This window comes from Callorhinus ursinus, unplaced genomic scaffold, assembly GCF_003265705.2.
Source record: "Callorhinus ursinus isolate GAN/ISIS: 27379988/994484 unplaced genomic scaffold, GSC_fseal_2.0 scaffold9, whole genome shotgun sequence".
Classification (NCBI taxonomy): domain Eukaryota; kingdom Metazoa; phylum Chordata; class Mammalia; order Carnivora; family Otariidae; genus Callorhinus; species Callorhinus ursinus.
Genome location: NW_027397071.1, coordinates 59,818,055 through 59,836,533, shown reverse-complemented (window position 1 = coordinate 59,836,533; position 18,479 = coordinate 59,818,055). Strand labels below are relative to the sequence as shown.

Sequence of the window (18,479 nt, the reverse complement as noted above, 5' to 3'; positions counted from 1 at the left end):
TCTGCAGGGAGTTTGCTTCTCTCTCTCCCTCTGCTACTCTCTCTCTCTCAAACAAATAAATAAAATCTTAAAAAAAAAGAATTATAGGCCTTAAGCCCCTTTCGTGCCCTAGTTCATCTAGTTCTAGTTCACATCCTTGTTTTTATTTTTTTATTATTTTTTAAAAGATTTTATTTATTTATTTGAGAGAGCGAGCATGAGAGAGAGCATGAGAGGGAAGAGGGTCAGAGGGAGAAGCAGACTCCCTGCTGAGCAGGGAGCCCGACTTGGAACTCGATCCCGGGACTCCAGGATCATGACCCGAGCCGAAGGCAGTTGCTCAACCAACTGAGCCACCCAGGCGCCCTAAGGTCTATAATTCTGACATGAACTCTTTTTAACTCAGCTGTTTTACCTCCCTTTAAAAATCATCTCTCCCTTTTTTCTCAAACAAAAATGAGATCCAACTCCATTCTAACAATCTCCCTATGACCAATTCTAGTGTGTTAGGATAATCTGATTCATCTTTGTATCCTATGAAATGCCATGCACTCTGTCCAGAAATAAGCCCTCACCTATACGGTCAAATGATATTTGACAAAGGTGCTAAGACCATTCAATGGGGAAGAGGCAGTGTTTCAACAAATGGTGCTGGAAAAACTGGATATCCACATACAAAAGATGAAAATGGACCTTTAACACCATATAAAAATTAACTAAAAATGAATCTGTGATCAGGGTGCCTGGGTAGCTCAGTCAGTTAAGCATCTGCCTTCAGCTCAGGTCATGATCCCAGGGTCCTGGAATTGAATCCTGCATCCGGCTCCCTGCTCAGTGGGGAGCCTGTTTCTCCCTCTCCCACTCCCCCTGCTTGTGTTCCCTCTCTCACTGTCTCTATCTCTGTCAAATAAGTAAATAAAATCTTTAAAAAAAAAAGACAAAAAAACTCTTAAAAAAAATGAATCCGTGACCTAAGTGTAAGACCTAAAACAACAAAACTCTTAGATGAAAACATAGGGCAAAAACACTGGATTTGGAAATAATTTTTTGGATATGACACCAAAGGCACAGGCAATAAAAGAAAATATAGACCAGGGCACGTGGGTGGCTCAGTCAGTTAAGCGTCTGCCTTCGGCTTAGGTCATGATCCCACAGTCCTGGGATCAAGCCCTGCATCGGGCTCCCTGCTCAGTGGGGAGCCTGCTTCTCCCCTGCTGCCACTCTCTCTGATTGTGCGCTCTCTCTCTTTCTCTGACAAATAAATAAAATCTTTTAAAAAAATAAAATAAAAAAAGAATTACCATATGATCCAGCAATTCCATTTCTGGGCAAATACTCGAAAGAATTGAAAGCAGGGTCTCAAAGAGAGATTTGTACACCCATAGTCATAGCAGCATTATTCCCAATAACTAAATAGTGAAAGCAATCCAATTGTCCATTGGCAGATGAATGGATAAGCAGTGAATGTGGTATATGCATACAGTGGAATATTATTTGGCCTTAAAAAAGGAAGGAAATTCTGACACAGGCTACAACAATGGATAAACCTTGAAGACATTGTGCCAAATGAAATAAGCCAGTGACAAAAAAACAAATACTGTGTGATCCCACTTCTACAAGGTACCTAGAGTAGTCAAAATCAAAGACAGAAAGTAGAATGGTGGTTGCCAGAGGCTGGGGGGAGGGGAGAATGAAGTTAGTAAGTATGGAATTTCAGTCTTACAAGCTGAACAGAGTATATGTGCTGCCGAAGCGAGCACAACAAGCTGAACAGAGTTCTGGAGATAGATGATGGTGATAACTGCAGGACCATATGCATGTACTTACTACTACTGAACTGTACACTTGAAAATGATAAAGGTGGTAAATTTTACATTACATTTATTTTACAACAATTTTTTTAACTTGTAAAGAAATATGTCATGCACTGTAATGAGTTCTGGAGCTGCAAAGCTCTCGTCCCTCCAGGAACACTTGGAAATATGAACAGATAATAACACACATGATAATTGTAATAATAAATATATGTATAAAGTAGTATGAGGACACAATTAAGGGATAATTATTTGTAGGGGAAAGAATGACCAATAAAAGTTTGTATAATAAATATCCTTGAAACATCCTTGAAGAGTGAAGGAGACTTAGCCATTTAGAGAAGACCAGCATTGAAGATTAGAGGAGAAAGAAGGCAGAGCATATTCACAAAGCTGCATACAGCTGACATCCTTGAGGGCAGGTTACAGGAGATGATACTGGAGAGGTGGGCGGGGCCTGCAATACCACGCTAACCACTCAAGCCTGAAAGGTAGCGCCTTAAAGGTTTTAACCAGGAGACTGATGTAGTATATCGTATTTGGATATTTAAAAAAGATTAATCAGCAGTGTGTAGAAAAGAACAGAGGAGCCAAAAAACTGAAGGCAGGGAAAACAGTGAGGAGTTATTGTAGAAAATCAAGTGAGAAATTATGAAAGCTTGAAATAAGCAGGAGCAGTAGGAATGGAAAAAAGGGACATTTAAGTCAGCAAGACTTAAATGACTTACCAAATGTGTTGTGCATGGTGGAAATGAAGGCTTTCATGTGAAAGAGGCCATTCTTGTCCAGGGAAGTTTCACAAGTGCCAACTCTCAACAATCAGTAGTGGCTACTGGTACACAGTTTAGGAAAAGAGCCTAAACCTCAATCTAGATACAATAAGAAAGAATGGTGACTTAGTAATATCTGCCATGGATGCAGAATGGGAGAACACTAGCACATGACAGATCTTTAGCATTCTTTTTTTTTTAATATTTTATTTATTTATTCATTTGAGAGCGAGAATGAGATAGAGAGAGTATGAGAGGCGGGAGGGTCAGAGGGAGAAGCAGACTCCCCGCTTAGCAGGAAGTCCGACTTGGGACTCGATCCCGGGACTCCAGGATCATGACCTGAGCCGAAGGCAGTCGCTCAACCAACCGAGCCACCCAGGCACCCGATATTTAGCATTCTTATTCTCAAATAGAGGAAACATAAAAATGTACTATGTGTTTTAAAGAATACATATGGTAGGGATACCTGGCTGGCTCAGTTAGTGGAGCATGGAACTCTTGATCTAGGGATCATGAGTTCAAGACCCACATTGGGCATAGAGCTTACTCAAAAGAAAAGAAAAGAAAAGAAAAGAAAAGAAAAGAAAAGAAAAGAAAAGAAAGAGGAATACACATGGCATATTTCCTTTTTTTAAAGATTTTATTTATTTATTTGACAGAGAGCACAAGCAGGGGGAGCGGGAGAGGGAGAAGCAGACTCCCCGCTGAGCAGGAGCCCAATGTGGGGCTCAATCCCAGGACACCGGAATCATGAGCTGAATGGGAGGCAGTCAACCAACTGAACCACCCAGGGGCCTCTCCTTTTTTTTTTTTTTAATTAAAGAACAGGCAAAACTAATCTTTGTTGATGGAAGTCAGAATAGTGTATATATGGACTAAGGGGGCTATAGGGGAGCCTTCTAGAGTGCTAGAAATGTTCTAGATCTTAATCATGTGTATACATGTATGAACCACCATTGAGCTGTGCACTTAAGTTTGGTGCTCGTTATTGTATGAATGGTATACAAAAATAAAATGTGGAAGAAGTTAATATGTGTTTAAGGAATGGAAGTAGTCTGATATAACATACGGTAAGGAAGAAAGAAAAAGGTTAGCAGATTACTGGGAGATAAAAGTGGAGGGGTAGAATGGCAGTAGATTGTGAGGGGTCTTGGGAGCCATAATAAAGAGGTTGGACTTGATCCTGCAGGCACTGGGGGGTATCTCAAGTTTTGAGGTAAGAGAAGTATATGCTTATATCTCTATTTTGGCTATCCAGAATCTGCTTTGGAGAAAGATGTTTCTCTGACCTAGCTAGGATCTCAGACCCCATATCTTCTTGGCTAAAGGGATATCAATTTTATAACTATCTTTGAAAATCATGAAATGGAGGAGAATTCAAAAGTTACCTGTGAAAGCACTTTAATGCAAACTTCGAATATTTTTGTTCTAGATCTATCATAACCATATTGTAAAATTTCAAGCCTAAAGAAAAGTGGCATAAACTACCAATAATCCCACCACAGTATTATTAGCCTTTTGGTATACTGAATTTCCTGTGCCCTGCCCTGCCGTTCCCCTCCCTTCCCTTCCCTTCCCTCTTTCCTTTGTTTCCTTTCCTTTCCTTTCTTTTTTTAACAACTCTTCAAGATAAGGCAGCTGGCTCATGCTTATAAGGAGAGTACCAGGTGGGGCGCTTGGGTGGCTCAGTGGGTTAAGCACCTGCCTTCTGCTCAGGTCATGATCCCAGGGTCCTTGGACTGAGGCCCCACATCTTGCTCCCTGTCCAGCCGGGAGCCTGCTTCTCCCTCTTCCTCTGCCCCTCCCCGCTGCTTGTGCTTGTGCTCGTGTGCACAGGTGCGCTCTCTTTCTCTCTCTCTCAAATAAACAAATAAAATCTTAAAAAAAAGGAGAGTACCAGGGGCTAGGTCAGCTATGGAGAGGCATTACCAAAAGTAGTCTCTGGGTATATTTTGGCAGGAGTAGGGCAGAATCTAAACGAAAACCAAGCCAGAAATACACTTCTAGATTTTTTTTTTTAAGAGAGAGTGAGCGAGAGAGAGAGAGAGAGAGAGAGAGCCTGTGCGCATGAGCAGGGGGAGGGGCAGAGGGAGAGAGAGAAAGCAGACTGCCCTCTGAGCGCCACCTGCGCAGGTGTCCAACGGATTGAGCCACTTAGGTGCCCCAAGAAATACACGTCTAAAATGAGGAAGTTGGGTGCCTGGCTGGCTGGCTGGCTCAATTTGTGGCGCACTCAACTCTTTATCTTGGGGTCGTGAGTTCCAGCTCCCCGTTGGGTGTGAAGCCTACTTTAAAAAAACATTTTTAATAAATTAATTAAAAATAAATAAAATGAGGAAGTAAAGGGCAAGAGCGCAAAGGATGAGAGGTTCAAGAGCTAGCCACTGCAAGAGGGCAGTATGCACTGGGATGTCCTTTTACAGGTGCCTACCGTATACTGTGAGCTGAGTATAGTCGCTTACAATGTTGGACTAAATAGCTGTAGTCTTAATTATTTTGGCCCCTTTGCACTCAAATCATAAGCATTTCTTCATGACCACTTGTGTTTTCAAGGTTAAGTTCTATTTTTAATAAAATAAAAATTAAAAAATATTATTTTTAAAAAATAAAAGTTTTAGGGGTTTGCTGGCTGAGGCGCGGAGACCATTTGGCATGAGTCCTGGGCCAGCCCGAGCTCAAAGCCCCAGACCCAGGGAGACGCCAGAAGAAACTGAAAGACTTGGAGCTCCCTGGCAGACGCCGCTGGCTGCCCGGCGGACGCCCCCACGCGTCCCCCCGCCGTAGGAGGACACGGCCCTGACAGGCCTCAAGGCCCGGGCGCGCCCCAGGAGCCCAACGCGTTGCTGCCGGTGCTGCTGTGAATAATACGAGCGCCCTCTCCACAGTGGTTTACCAATGAAAATGGAGGAAGCCTCGCTGGCTAACTTGGATACTAATAAGCTAGAGGCCAGCTGCTCAGGAGAGATACGTAGACCTAACAGAGGATTCTTGTTTGGGCTTCTGCTTTGAGGGACGCGGGGGAGTGTGGCTACTTCTACCTGCAGTTCACAGAAACTGGTAGTGTGAAGGATTTCGGCATTCGGCCAGTGGAGGACAGGGGAGCGGGCACCTCCCACTTTGCTCCCTTCCTCGAGCATCTGGGAATGGGCCTAATCAGCAGCCACAATGCACTCCCAGAATTCCAGCAGCTGCAACATGAGAGGGTCAGAGGGTGACCAGGACAATAATTTGTGGTTTGGAGAAGTTAGGTATCTAAGTAGGGGGAAAGAAAAATCAGACAAAAGTCCCAATTTACACTGAAGATCCTAGCTTTTTTTTTTTTTTTTTTAGATTTTATTTATTTGAGAGAGAGAGATAGAGTGGGAGAGAGAGCACAAGCAGGGGGAGAGGGGCAGAGAGAGAAGGAGAAGCAGACTCCCCACCCAGCAGGGAGCCCGATGCGGGGCTCCATCCCAGGACCCTGGGATCACGACCTGAGCCAAAGGCAGATGCTTAACTGACTGAGCCACCCAGGCACCCCGATCCATCCTGAAGTGGATAATTTAGGAATTAGGATCCTTTTATATTACCTGGAATCAGCTTTGAAACGTTGGGCAGGAGGAGCCATGCATCCTGTGCACTGTACCATACAGGTTGATCTCTACACCAGGAAGTACTCAAGACCCACCCCCCCATACAGACACCCCCACTCCCCTCCGTTACTGTCCCCAGTGCACAGGTCAGCAGCTGGGTGCCCAGGAATCCTTTGGTTCTTCAGCCTTTCTGGCTGCCTGATACCAAGGGCTTTCTGAATAACTGACAGTTTGGACATAGTTGATAGTCAGGCCTTAATCACTGGTCCTCAGTGGGACTGCTCCTCTGATCTCTGAGCCTCTGAATGGGACTTCTCCAAGACAAATGAAAGTCAGGTATGAGATCTGGATATTAACAGTTACAATTTGGGAAAACCAAGAAAAAGAATTACAACTGAATCTGGTAGGGGAAGCTCTGTGATCTTGGCTCCAACAAGAAGGAAAGGTCAAAGCTACCAGTTTTCCAAAGGTCCAGCATTTACAGTGCATGGACTTGGAGACAAGGGCTAACCTTTTGCTAAATAAAACCCTTTATCTTGCACCCCACCCGATGGCATAGGCTTGGTAAATGGACAACTTGGTTATCCAGGCAGGCTGAGGATTTATGATCCCTTGAGAAGTGGCAAGGGCCTCTGCAACTATGGACAAATCTCTTAAACTGCAAGATTCATATCTGGATATATTATGCTGGAACAGCAGTTTGGTGGGCAGTCATTTTCCTACTCTGAGTTACTAGTTACCTTGCCATTCCACGTGTTTGACTTGGTCATTATGCCAGGTCACTACCTGCCTCCCATGCCAGGGGTGGGCCTGAATTATAGAAGAGCATAATAGCTGTGCAGGAGACTGTGATTTGAAAGCTAAGCCCAGAGGGGACCTCTTCCAGCTGCCCTCAATGTTAATGGATTAATACTAGGAGCCAAGGAGCAAGACTGGCCATCTGTCATCTGACTGCAGTATCCTATTGAATGCCCCTGTTCCTTCGGTTGGGCAGTCAAAGCTCTGTGATGGTAAACATCTAGACTGTCGCCGCCTCTGGCCCCTCAGTAGGGGGCAGCCCCTTCCAGTCAGTCCCTTTTGGATATTCTTAACAACAAGATCTGTCCTTTTGTCTTGTTTGTTTGTTTTTAAAGATATTTATTTATCTGAGAGAGAGAGAGAGAGCATGCACAAGCAGGGGGAGTAGCAGGAAGAGGGAAAGGTGGAAGCAGACTCCCCGCTGAGCAGGAAGCCTGATGTGGGACTCTATCCCAGGACCCTGGAATCATGACCTAAGTTTAAGGCAAATGCTTAGTGGACTGAGCCACCCAGGTGCCCCAAGTTTTTCTTTTTCCTGTTTATTTGTTTTTTCCTTGTTCTTTTAGGAGAGCCAGAGAAGAATCTTTCTGGTGAGGTTCCTCTGTTGGGATTAAGATGGGGGAGAGAACATAATTTTTTGTGTGTGAAAGACAGTGTCGGGCGCCTGGGTGGCTCAGTCTTTAAGCGTCTGCCTTCGGCTCAGGTCATAATCCCAGGGTCCTGGGATTGAGCCCCGCATCGGGATCCCTGCTCGGTGGAGAGCCTGCTTCTCCCTCTCCCTCTGCCTGCCACTCTGCCTGCTTGTGCTCTCTATCTCTCTGTCAAATAAATAAAATCTTTAAAAAAAAGAAAGACGGGCGCCTGGGTGGCTCAGTTGGTTAGGTGACTGCCTTCAGCTTAGGTCATGATCCTGGAGTCCTGGAATTGAGTCCTACATTGGGCTCCCTGCTCAGCGGGGAGTCTGCTTCTCCCTCTGATCCTCTCCCCTCTCATGCTCTCTATCTCATTCTCTCTCTCTCAAATAAATAAATAAAACCTTAAAAAAAAAAAAGAAAGACAGTGTCATGCCTAAGCATTTTCCTATAGGACTGCCTTGCTAGATGCCTTCCTACTGTGTCTTACTTCATCAGGAGTTACCTCTTTCCACCTCCACCTGGATATTGCCTCTTAGGACCAAAGCAGAAGACCAGTAAAGGCTGACTGACACACGCCGGGATGGAGTCGGTCCTGATCTATTTTCTCTAACCCTTGCTATGCATGTATCCTTCCTTATCCCAGAAGGAACTGTTTGGACTCTATGGACTGATTTGTTAAGGGAACCATAGTAACAGGGCCTCAGGACTGTCTATTAGTGCATTCTCCCCCTAGAACTGTCTGGTCAGGGTTGAGGTGTAGTTACAGGTTGGTCTTCAATACAAGAATTATGATAACTTTTTAGAAAGTTAAACCTTGATAAGGGCTAAAATAATTTTGAGTTATCTGCCCTTGACTTTATAGACATCTCTTTCTAAAGGGATCCAGAGGGAAAGGAGGGTTTAAGTGAAACTCTGGCCTACTTCCAAATAATGTCTAGGAAACAGGTTAAAGGTAAGTCATGGTCCACTCTTGCTTCAGAGAGGGAGCTCTGTTTGTAACACTGCTGTTTCCTTTCTAATCTTTCTCTTGGTGAGAGGTGGAAGAAGTGGAAAGTAAATTTGAATAACCATTGGTTCATATTACCTCCCATTACACACACACCCAGATGCCCCAGTACTAATTCAATTTTTAAAAATGACTTTAAAAATTAAATAAATAAAATAAAATAAAAATAAAAGTTTTTGGGGCGCCTGGGTGGCTCAGTCGTTAAGCATCTGCCTTTGGCTCAGGTCCCAGGGTCCTGGGATAGAGCCCCATGTCGGGCTCCCTGCTCCGCGGGAAGCCTGCTTCTCCCTCTCCCACTCCCCCTGCTTGTGTTCCCCCTCTCGCTGTGTCTCCCTCTGTCAAATAAACAAAATCTTTAAAAAAATAAAAAAATAAAAAATCAGTTTTATGTCATTCCTTTTAACAATTGTTTTTGTAAAATTACTTTTGTAAAATTACTTTCAACTACAAGATTGTATGTTTGCAAACATTTAGTTCTCTGATTTCTTAAACTTCTAAAAATAAACTTTATTTTTTTCCAATCATAATAGTATTACATGCTCTTTGCAGAATCTGGAAAATGTAAGAAAACATAAGATGAAAATAACAAGGGACATCTGGGTGGCTCAGTTGGTTTAGCATCTGCCTCCAGCTCAGGTCGGTCCTGGGATAGAGCCCTGAGCCCCAAATCTGGTTCCCTGCTCAGCGGGAAGCCTGCTTCTCCCTCTCCCACTGCCCCTTGCTTGTGTTCCCTCTTGTTGTCCTTCTCTCTGTCAAATAAATAAATAAAATCTTAAAAAGAAGAAGAAGAAGAAGAAAATAACAATAGTAGACCACAACCCCACTATCTTATGATCCCTAATCTAAGCAATTTTTTGGCATATTTCCTCCCAGTCCTTTTTTAAATATGCATTTTAATATAGTTTGGATCACACTTTGTATGTAGTTTTTTACCTGATGTTTTATCTTTTTTCTCCACATCACTAAGAATTTTGTAAATATAGTTTTAGCAGCTCCAAAATATTACATAAGAGAAGGTACCTGAATTTTCTTAACCAGTCCCTTATTGTTAGGCATTTAAGTGACTTCTAATTTTTTGCTATTACAAATGATGCCTTTTGCATAAAAGTATAAAGCACTATAAGGTCATTTCCTAGAGAAAATTCTCAATGTGGGATTTCTATACTGAGTAGTGTGAAAATTTTTAAGTTTTTAAATTAAAAAAAAAATAAATTAATATATACTGCCAAATTGATTTTTAAAGGGTTTGTCCTAAATTCCACTGCACTGTTATGTGGGAGAGAAAACCAACTAAACATTTCTAAGCTTTAAAAAGGGCAGGCTTTTCAGAATCTCTGAGCAAAGGCTATAGTAACTACAAATGTAGTTTCCTTCAAAAATTAAATACTGGCTGGTAGCACAGGAGTCCCAGATTTGGGAAGAAATGGGGACTGCCACACTTTACTTACTTTGATGTTTCGCAAGAACCAAGAAACACACCTTTTAAACCACTAAGTACCCCCACCTTGCAAGTCGACAATGTTTTAGAGAGAGAGTTCCTTAAAGTTAGACAACATCAACAAAACATCTGGCTGGGTATCCAAAATTCCCAGGAGGACATGACCCAAGATCACTTACAACTTTGCGGAGGGTGAAGCTCTCTAGGGGATCCCTGGAGGGATCACCAGTTCTAGCAGATAGTAAATGCAGCTCTGAGGTGTTTTTTTTTTGTTTGTTTGGACAGTCCTTGGTCCAGTTCCAGAATCCTTTCCGAGCCTTAGATCTCTCCCAACTCTCCCCCAGACTTTCACAATCTTGAGAGAAGCTCCAAGCTTCCCCTTTGTCTCTCTCGCCCTTGCCTGCTTGCTTGCTCTAACTCAGCCCACCCCCACCCCATCCTCACTCTAATGCTCTGGTTCTCCCTAGCCGTTCTTCCTCTCCACCTCCCCCCCCTTCTCTCTTACTTTCCTGAGTCTCTTTTAAGATTTTCTCTAAACTCTTTTAATGCTATTCTCTTTTTCTCTCTCTCTCCCTCTGAGCCTTTGTATAACTTTCTTTCACTCTCTCTGTCCTGGCTTTCTCAAACTTTTCCTCTTCCATGGGGACACAACCGACCTTCACTAGGAGCAGACTCTCTTTATTTTGTCCCCAAATTTCTCTCACTTGGACTTCTCTATTATCTCCAAATGGCACATATAACATCCTCAATTTTGCAGGAGTTTCTTCCAGCCTCTTTCACATCCAAAACAGCTTTTTTACACCCTGTTACCAAGTATATACCAAGTATTCTTAGGAATACTCCTAGCACTGTTATCTCTCCAAACCCAAGCATAACATCCTTCTGGTATTTATCCTTATCATTAAGTCCAAGAAAGTATCACTTATATCATGCCGATATTTTCTTCTCTATCCAAATTAGGGTACGTGAGAGCACAAGTTTATAAGCATACTTACCGTTACAAGATAGGACATTTCAAATCTGGTCTGTCTTCAAAAATCTGGGACATAATGTTGTTATAAATTCACCTATCCAGAATCTAGCTTTCAAGCAGTTTCACAAAGCAAGAGCTCTGAACATCCTCAGAGTTGTCAGGAAGTTTGTGTTCGTTATGTTACACTCAGACTAAAAAGAGGTCTTCTCTTTTTGCCTACCCGGGGAACCAGAATTTTGACTGCACATCAGGTAGGGTCTAGCCATGCAGATTGCTACCTATAGGTCATACATAGAAGGATTTTTTTTTAACTGGAGACCTTATGAAGGTCTTATAAGGGTTCACTAAGAAAGACTGAACTCACTCTCTGAAATGAGAGTATACAGTTCATTGCCCATTGACTTACACATAAATCTGTATAAGAACTTCAAAGGTAGTTTAATAGGTTCTGGTTTAGACTTTCAGTTCCTCCTCCGTACAAAAAAAAAAAAAAAAAAATTAGGGAAAGCTCTTAAGTAATGTGAATTCCTCAGGTTTGATTTGGACTTTCTTATTATACCGCCTAAGTTTTGCTGACTTTCTTGTCTGGGACCTTTAATCTAAATCTCCATGGTTGCATTTGCTAAGGGTTCACTTTACATACAGTCTTAATCAATCATATTTCTGAGGAAGTTTGCTTCCTCCAGTAAGTCAGCAAAGCTCTCCTTTCTTATTCCTCATCATCCCCTGAAACTGATGTATCTCTTTGTGAATTAATTTGGCTCTGCCTAGCTCTAGATAATCCTAACTCTTTTTGTCACGTCTTGTCTGTATTGCAATTTTCTGCCCATTTTTGTCCTCCCTTTAAAAAGTATTTTAAACCTTTTTTTGTTTCCAGAGAAGAGCAGCTTGCTGATTGGAGGATCCACATTTAAAATGGACCCCCAGAGACACATGTGTGGCCTGAGACATCCTGTGTAATTCAATAAACATCCACCTCTCCCCCACCCCCACCTTTGCTGGCTACAGCAAGTGGGAGAGTCAGAGGGGAAGGAGTTATTTTTAAGCATTTTGTGCTCAGTCTTATGCAGACTACATATGCTGTAGAGTTTATGCATGCACTTTGCTCCCAAATGTGACTTTCAACTCTTACCTTACATGCAGTTCCAACAAGTTTGGGCATCTAGTTTCTACGTCCATAGCAGACCAAAAACAACTAGTGGATGGGAGTATGGAGGGGGCAGAATAAGAATAGTGGTTAAGAGCACAAATTCTGGAGTCAAACTGTGAGTTTGCATTTTGGCACTGCTGCTTCAATGCTGTATGACTTTGAATGATGAACTTGACCTTTTTGCCTCAATTTCCTCATCTGTAAAATGGGAATAATAAAGGTACCTATTTCACACAGTTGTCATAAGTATATATAGATAATATATATAAAGTCACTGCAACAGTAAGGACTATATAAGTTTTAAGAGGAAGAGGCACACAAGGAACAGTTTTTATGAAAAGTAAAGGAAATAACTTATAAAAAGGGCCTAGCACAGACCATAATAGATGCTCAAGTGCTCCTTGCCATTTGCTAAACATGCTTTAGGCCTGCATCCTATTAAACCTTTGCAACATGGTGCTTCCTTGGCCTGATAAATCCTATTGCCTTTCTTTGCTGACAATCTGTTCATTTTGTGTCACCCAACTTAAATGCATTCTACCCTCTGAAACCTCCCTTGGCTTCTTTGGAGAGAATGAGTCTCTCTTCTTCAATTCTGCAGCACTTACCCCCTCACCTCATTGATGGTATTGTGTTGTAATTACTTATTTATGAATTTTCTTCCTCGCCAGATTTTATGGTCCTCCTCCGTGACTGGAGCCACATCTTATTTTCACAGCATCTAGCACAGTACTTGGCCCACAATAAATGTTTTGATGAATGGATGAATAATAGCAAACACTTACACAGTGCTTAGTTCTAGGCTCTGTTCCAATGCTTTACAAGTATTAACTCGTTTAATCTTGACAACAATCCTAAGAAGCATTATTATCTTCTCTAACTTAACAGATAAGGTAAATGACACAAAAGAGGTTATGTAATTTGTCTAGGGTGACCTCAGCTATTAATTGTGAAAGCCAAGATTCAAATCTAAGCAGCTGGTGCCAGAGACCAGGCTTTTAACCAACATACTACAATGCCTCCCAGAGAACAAGGGAACAAAATCACACACAAACTTGGCTTTCCCAAAGGTCTCACTTTATCAGGTTTTGGAATGGCTCATTCATTCATCCAATAAATATTTACATAGTGTTTTCTATGTGTACACCATCATGTTAAACACCTATCTCTAATTGTTCCCTTCTTTTTCTCTCTAACTGACCCCCACCCCCCCGCCCATCTCTACTAGCTCTAGTGTTCTGTAAACTTCTTTCATTTTCTTTCTTTCTTATTTATTTATTTATTTATTTATTTATTTATTTATTTATTTATTTATTTGACAGAGGGATAGAGAGAGCACAAGTAGGCAGAGCGGTGGGCAGAGGGAAAGGGAGAAGCAGGCTTCCCGCTGAGCAGGGAGCCTGATGCAGGGCTCAATCCCAGGACCCTGGGATCATGACCTGAGCCGAAGGCAGACGCTTAACCGACTGAGCCACCCAGGCGCCCCTCTTTTTTTATTTTTTTTATTTTTATTTCTTTCAGTTTCTTAAATGTGTTGTGTTCTCTCTCAGCTCTGGATCCATGACTGCCACTTTGCCTGACTAATTCATGCTTATCCTTCAGTTCTTAGCTTAAATTACTTCCTTCTGAAAGCCTTCCATTATACCCCTAGTAAGGTAGGGACCCCTTCTCTGGGTTCCCTGTGGCACTTTATACTTTTCCTTATCATAGCATTTGTCATACCTACTGTTCTTGCCCACTTACTTGTCTACCTTCTGTACTGGGCTATAGCTCTGTGAGAGCAAGGACTGAGTCTTATTCAGGTTATCAATGAATCTGCAGCACCTATCCTGATGACCAGCACATAGTAGATGTTTGATAAATATTTGTTGAATCACTGACTGAAGCATGAACAAGACAAAATCTCTATGCTTAAGAAATCTAGTGGGGAAAAAAAGTCTAGAGGGAATACAGAGAAAAAAAAAAAACAACAGATTTCTAATTCTACCTGGGGTAAAATGAGAGAGGGGAGTTCAGCAGAATCTTAAAGAATGAGTGAGAGTCTGTGAAAAGGAAAGGAAAATGTCGTATGGAGGTCATAAGTACGAACTGTACTAGCAATTTCTTGGTTGCCTAAGTGGCTAAACCATTTTTCTGTATGCCCCAAAATAACATTAATCTAAACTTAGTCCTACAATTGACTGATCTAATATGAGTTTGGAAGCAATAGGAAATAACTTAAAAGGAAATATAATGAAATTATTTTTACTCCTGGGGCACCTGGGTGGCTCAATCAGTTAAGCGTCTGCCTTTGGCTCAGGTCATGATCCCAGGGTCCTGGGATTGAGACCCGCATCGGGTTCCCCGCTCAGCTGGGAGCCTGCTTCTCCCTCTCCCTCTGCTGCTCTCCCTGCTTGTGTTCTCTCTCCCTCTCTCTATCAAATTAATAAATAAATAAAATCTCTTAAAATATATTTTTAAAAATTATTTTTACTCCTTAAATACCTCTTCTGTGAATTCCCATGAAAATCTCTTCTTACCTCTATCATCATATTTATCACGCTGCATTGCCATTGTCAAAGTGTCTCTATGCTACCCGATGACCTATTTAAGGCCTGAGATTAAGGTACTTAATTTATCATTTTTTTAAAGATTTTTTTATTTATTTGAGAGAGAGAGAGAATGAGCAGTGGGAGGGGCAGAAGGAGAGAGAGAGAGAGAGAGAGAGAAGCAGACTTCCTGCTGAGCAGGAAGCTGGACTGGAGGGGGCTCCATCCCAGGACCCCTGGATCATGACCTCAGTGGAAGGCAGCCACTTAATCAACTGAGCCACCCAGGTGCCCAAGGATTAAGATACATTAAAGTCTGATTCAATTCTGTACATGTCTAGTACCCAGAACAAAGCCAGTCCTAGGGAGAGGATCTGTGAATACTCTAGCATGACCATAAAGTCTTATTTTTTTAAGATTTTATTTATTTATTTGACAGAGAGAGAGATCGCAAGTAGGCAGACAGGCAGGCAGAGGGAGAGGGAGAAGCAGGCTCTCCACAGAGCAGGGAGCCCCATGTGGGGATTGATCCCAGGACCCTAGGATCATGACCTGAGCCAAAGGCAGATGCTTAACCAACTGAGTCACTCAGGTGTCCTGACCATAAAGTCTTAAATGAGCTGACCTCCAGCAGTTTTCAGCTTTGTCTCATGTCCCATACTCAGTGCTCCAGTTATTAGAAACTGAACCTTTCACTTCCCTGAACAAAATTGGGCTCCTTAAAGCCTCTGGGCCTTCCCACATGCCAGTGCCACTCGCAGTCTATTCCCACTCATTTCCCCAGCTCTTCATCTACCTAGCTCCTGCTCATCCTTCAGATTTCAACTTAAACATTACTTTTGAGGGAAGCCTTTCCCAACTCAAAGACAAGATTAGATGTTCCTATTACACAGGGCCTTATAATACTCTATATTTCTCATTTGTATCATTTATCATACTTGTAAATACTTGATCATCATCTCTCCAGTAGATCTTAAGTTTCATAATTCAGCACTTGGAACAGAGCATGTTAGATAACAGGTGCTCAATAAAAATTATTTTGAGGGGCGCCTGTGTGGCTCAGTTGTTAAGCGTCTGCCTCTGGCTCAGGTCATGGTCCCAGGGTCCTAGGATCAATCCCTACATGGGGCTCCCTGCTCTGCGGGGAGCCTGCTTCTCCCTCTCCCTCTGCTGCTCCCCCTGCTTGTGCTGTCTCTCTTCCTCTGTCAAAAAAATAATATTTTGAATAAGTTACTCAATAAATGAATAAAATGCTATTATTTGTTTATAGTATGATTTTAGTGGCTCAGCTTTCAGGAAGCTCTGTATGGTGTTACAATAGATTGGAATCAACCAAATCAAACCAGTGAATCACCATTTAGTATTAGAAGCACTTCCCATTCACCATTAAGAATCAGGATTGTTGGGGCGCCTGGTTGGCTCAGTCCATAGAACATGCGGCTCTTGATATCCGGGTCATGAGTTCGAACCCCACATTGGACGTAAAGCTTACTTTAAAAAAAAAGACAAGAAGAAACTCTCCTTCTGAGCTTACTTTTCCTCTACTGGCTTTCAACTCATCTCTTGCTCCAGGTTCTTCTTCCTGGTTCTTCACAGGCTTGCCCTAGCCAACCAGCCCCAGGATTCACCTTTCTTCAGCAGCCTTTCCCAGAGCATGAGAATATGATTGCTCCTAGCTCCAGACCATCTTACTCAGCACCTCTCCAGCTCCTACCAATTTCTGGTAAGCTCTGGCACAAAGCATGGGAATGGGTGGTGTGGAGGAGCCAAAGAAAAGACAGTTCTTGCCCTCAATGAGCTCCCAGTCTACTGAGGAGACAGAGGATAAATACAAAAAGCAAAATAACATATCACACTGTATATGCTTAAATGCCAAATACTTTATTTTTTTATTTTTTAAGATTTTATTTTTATTTATTTATTTATTTATCTATTTATTTGAGAGAGACAAAGACAGGGACAGAGAGCATGAGGGAGATGAGTGAGCATGAGTGGGGAGGAGAGGGAGAAGCAGGCCTCCCACTGAGTGGAGAGCCTGAGGCCAGGACCCCAGGATCATGACCAGCCAAAGGCAGATGCTTAACTAACTGAGCCACCCAAGTGCCCCTTTGCCAAATACTTAAGTGCACACAGCATTCATGAGGAAGTTCAGAGGAGTCATTATCCCTGAGTCTTCCCTCTTACCACACAACCAATCACTCTCCAAGTCTTGTTGCTGCTAGTTCCTTAGCTCTTCTATCTTTCCCTTTCTCACTATCCCCACTACCATTGCCTTGGTGTAGACTCCATTTACTCCCCTCTGAGCTATTGCCAGTCTCCTGGTTTATGTTCTTGCTTCTATTCTCAATCCCCATTCAATTGTTCTCCATTGTAGCCAGAGTCAGTTTCCTAAAACATGAATCTAACCACACCCCTCACCTGCTGAAACCTTTTAACAGCTTCCCATTACTCTCAGGATACAGTGCAAGCATTCAAGGTCCTTTACAATCTGCCTTCAACTCACATTTTTGACCTTACAGCAAAGGCAGGAGCAAGGCGAGGGTAGTTCGAGTTTTGGCTATTGTTCAGTGGTAAATCTGTACAAGGGAATAAGGTAAGGCTCATTTTGGCACTGAACTATGTATTTCTTTTTTTCTTTTTTTTTTTAAGATTTTATTTTTGGAGCACATGGCTGGCTCAGTCAGTGGAGCATGCAGCTCTTGATCTCAGGGTTGTGAGTTCGAGCCCCACATTGAGTACAGAGATTACTTAAACAAGTCTTGATCTCGGGGTTGTGAGTTTGAGCCCCCCATGGGCTCACAACTGCAAGATAAAGAGTCTCATTCTCTACTTGAGTGAGCCAGCCAGGTGCCCCTAATATTTTTTTTTTTTTAGGATTTATTTATTCATTTGAGAGAGAGATCATGCACGCATAGTAGAGGGGCAGAGAGAAAGGGAGAGTCCTAAGCAGACTCCGTGCTGAGCACAGAGCCAGACGCGGGGCTTGATCTCACGACCCTGAGATCATGACCTGAGCCAAAACCAAGAGTTGGACACTTAACCAATCTCCTCACCCAGGCACCCCATATTTCATTTTTAATGAAATATTTCAGATATACAAAAATTATAGAAGATAATATAATGAATACTGTATTCCTACAACCCACTGAAGAAATGAAACACTACCAATAAAATTAAAGACCCTATATACTTTTCCACAGTTGCCTAATCCTTTTTTACCCTCCCCTAGCATCCAGAAGTATTCACTGTCATGAATTCGGTGCTTTTCATTCCTGTGTATACTTCTTTTTTTTTTTTAACTTAAATTCCAGTTAGTTAGCATACAATGTAATATTAGTTTCAGGCGTACAATGGAGTGATTCAGCACTTCCCAGTGCTCATCATAACAAGTGTACCCTTTAATCCCCATCACTTGTTCCACCTATCCACCGACCTATCTCCTCTCTGGTAACTATCACTTTGTTCTCTATAGTTAAGAGTCCGTTTTTTGATTTGCATCTCTTTCTCTTTCTCTCCCCCTATGCTCATTTGTTTTCTTTCTTAAATTCCACATGAGTCTTTCTCTGACTGACTTATTTCTCTTACCATAATGCTCTCTAGCTCTATCCACATCATTGCAAATGGCAAGACATCATTCTTTTTGATGGCTGAGTAATATGCCATTGTATATGTATATCACATTTGCTTTATTCATTAGTCAGTGACATTTGGGCTCTTTCCATAACTGGCTATTGTAGATAATGCTGCTATAAACATTGGGTTCATGTATCCTTTTGAATTAGTATTTTGTATTCTTTGGGTAAATACCTAGTA

General features: G+C 42.2%; 1 pseudogene; it reads left to right on the top strand.

Annotated features, from left to right (window-relative positions):
• Positions 1-5,467: 5,467 nt before the first annotated feature.
• LOC112823995 (ataxin-7-like protein 3B) lies at positions 5,468-5,765 on the top strand (annotated as a pseudogene).
• The last annotated feature ends 12,714 nt before the right edge of the window (positions 5,766-18,479 follow it).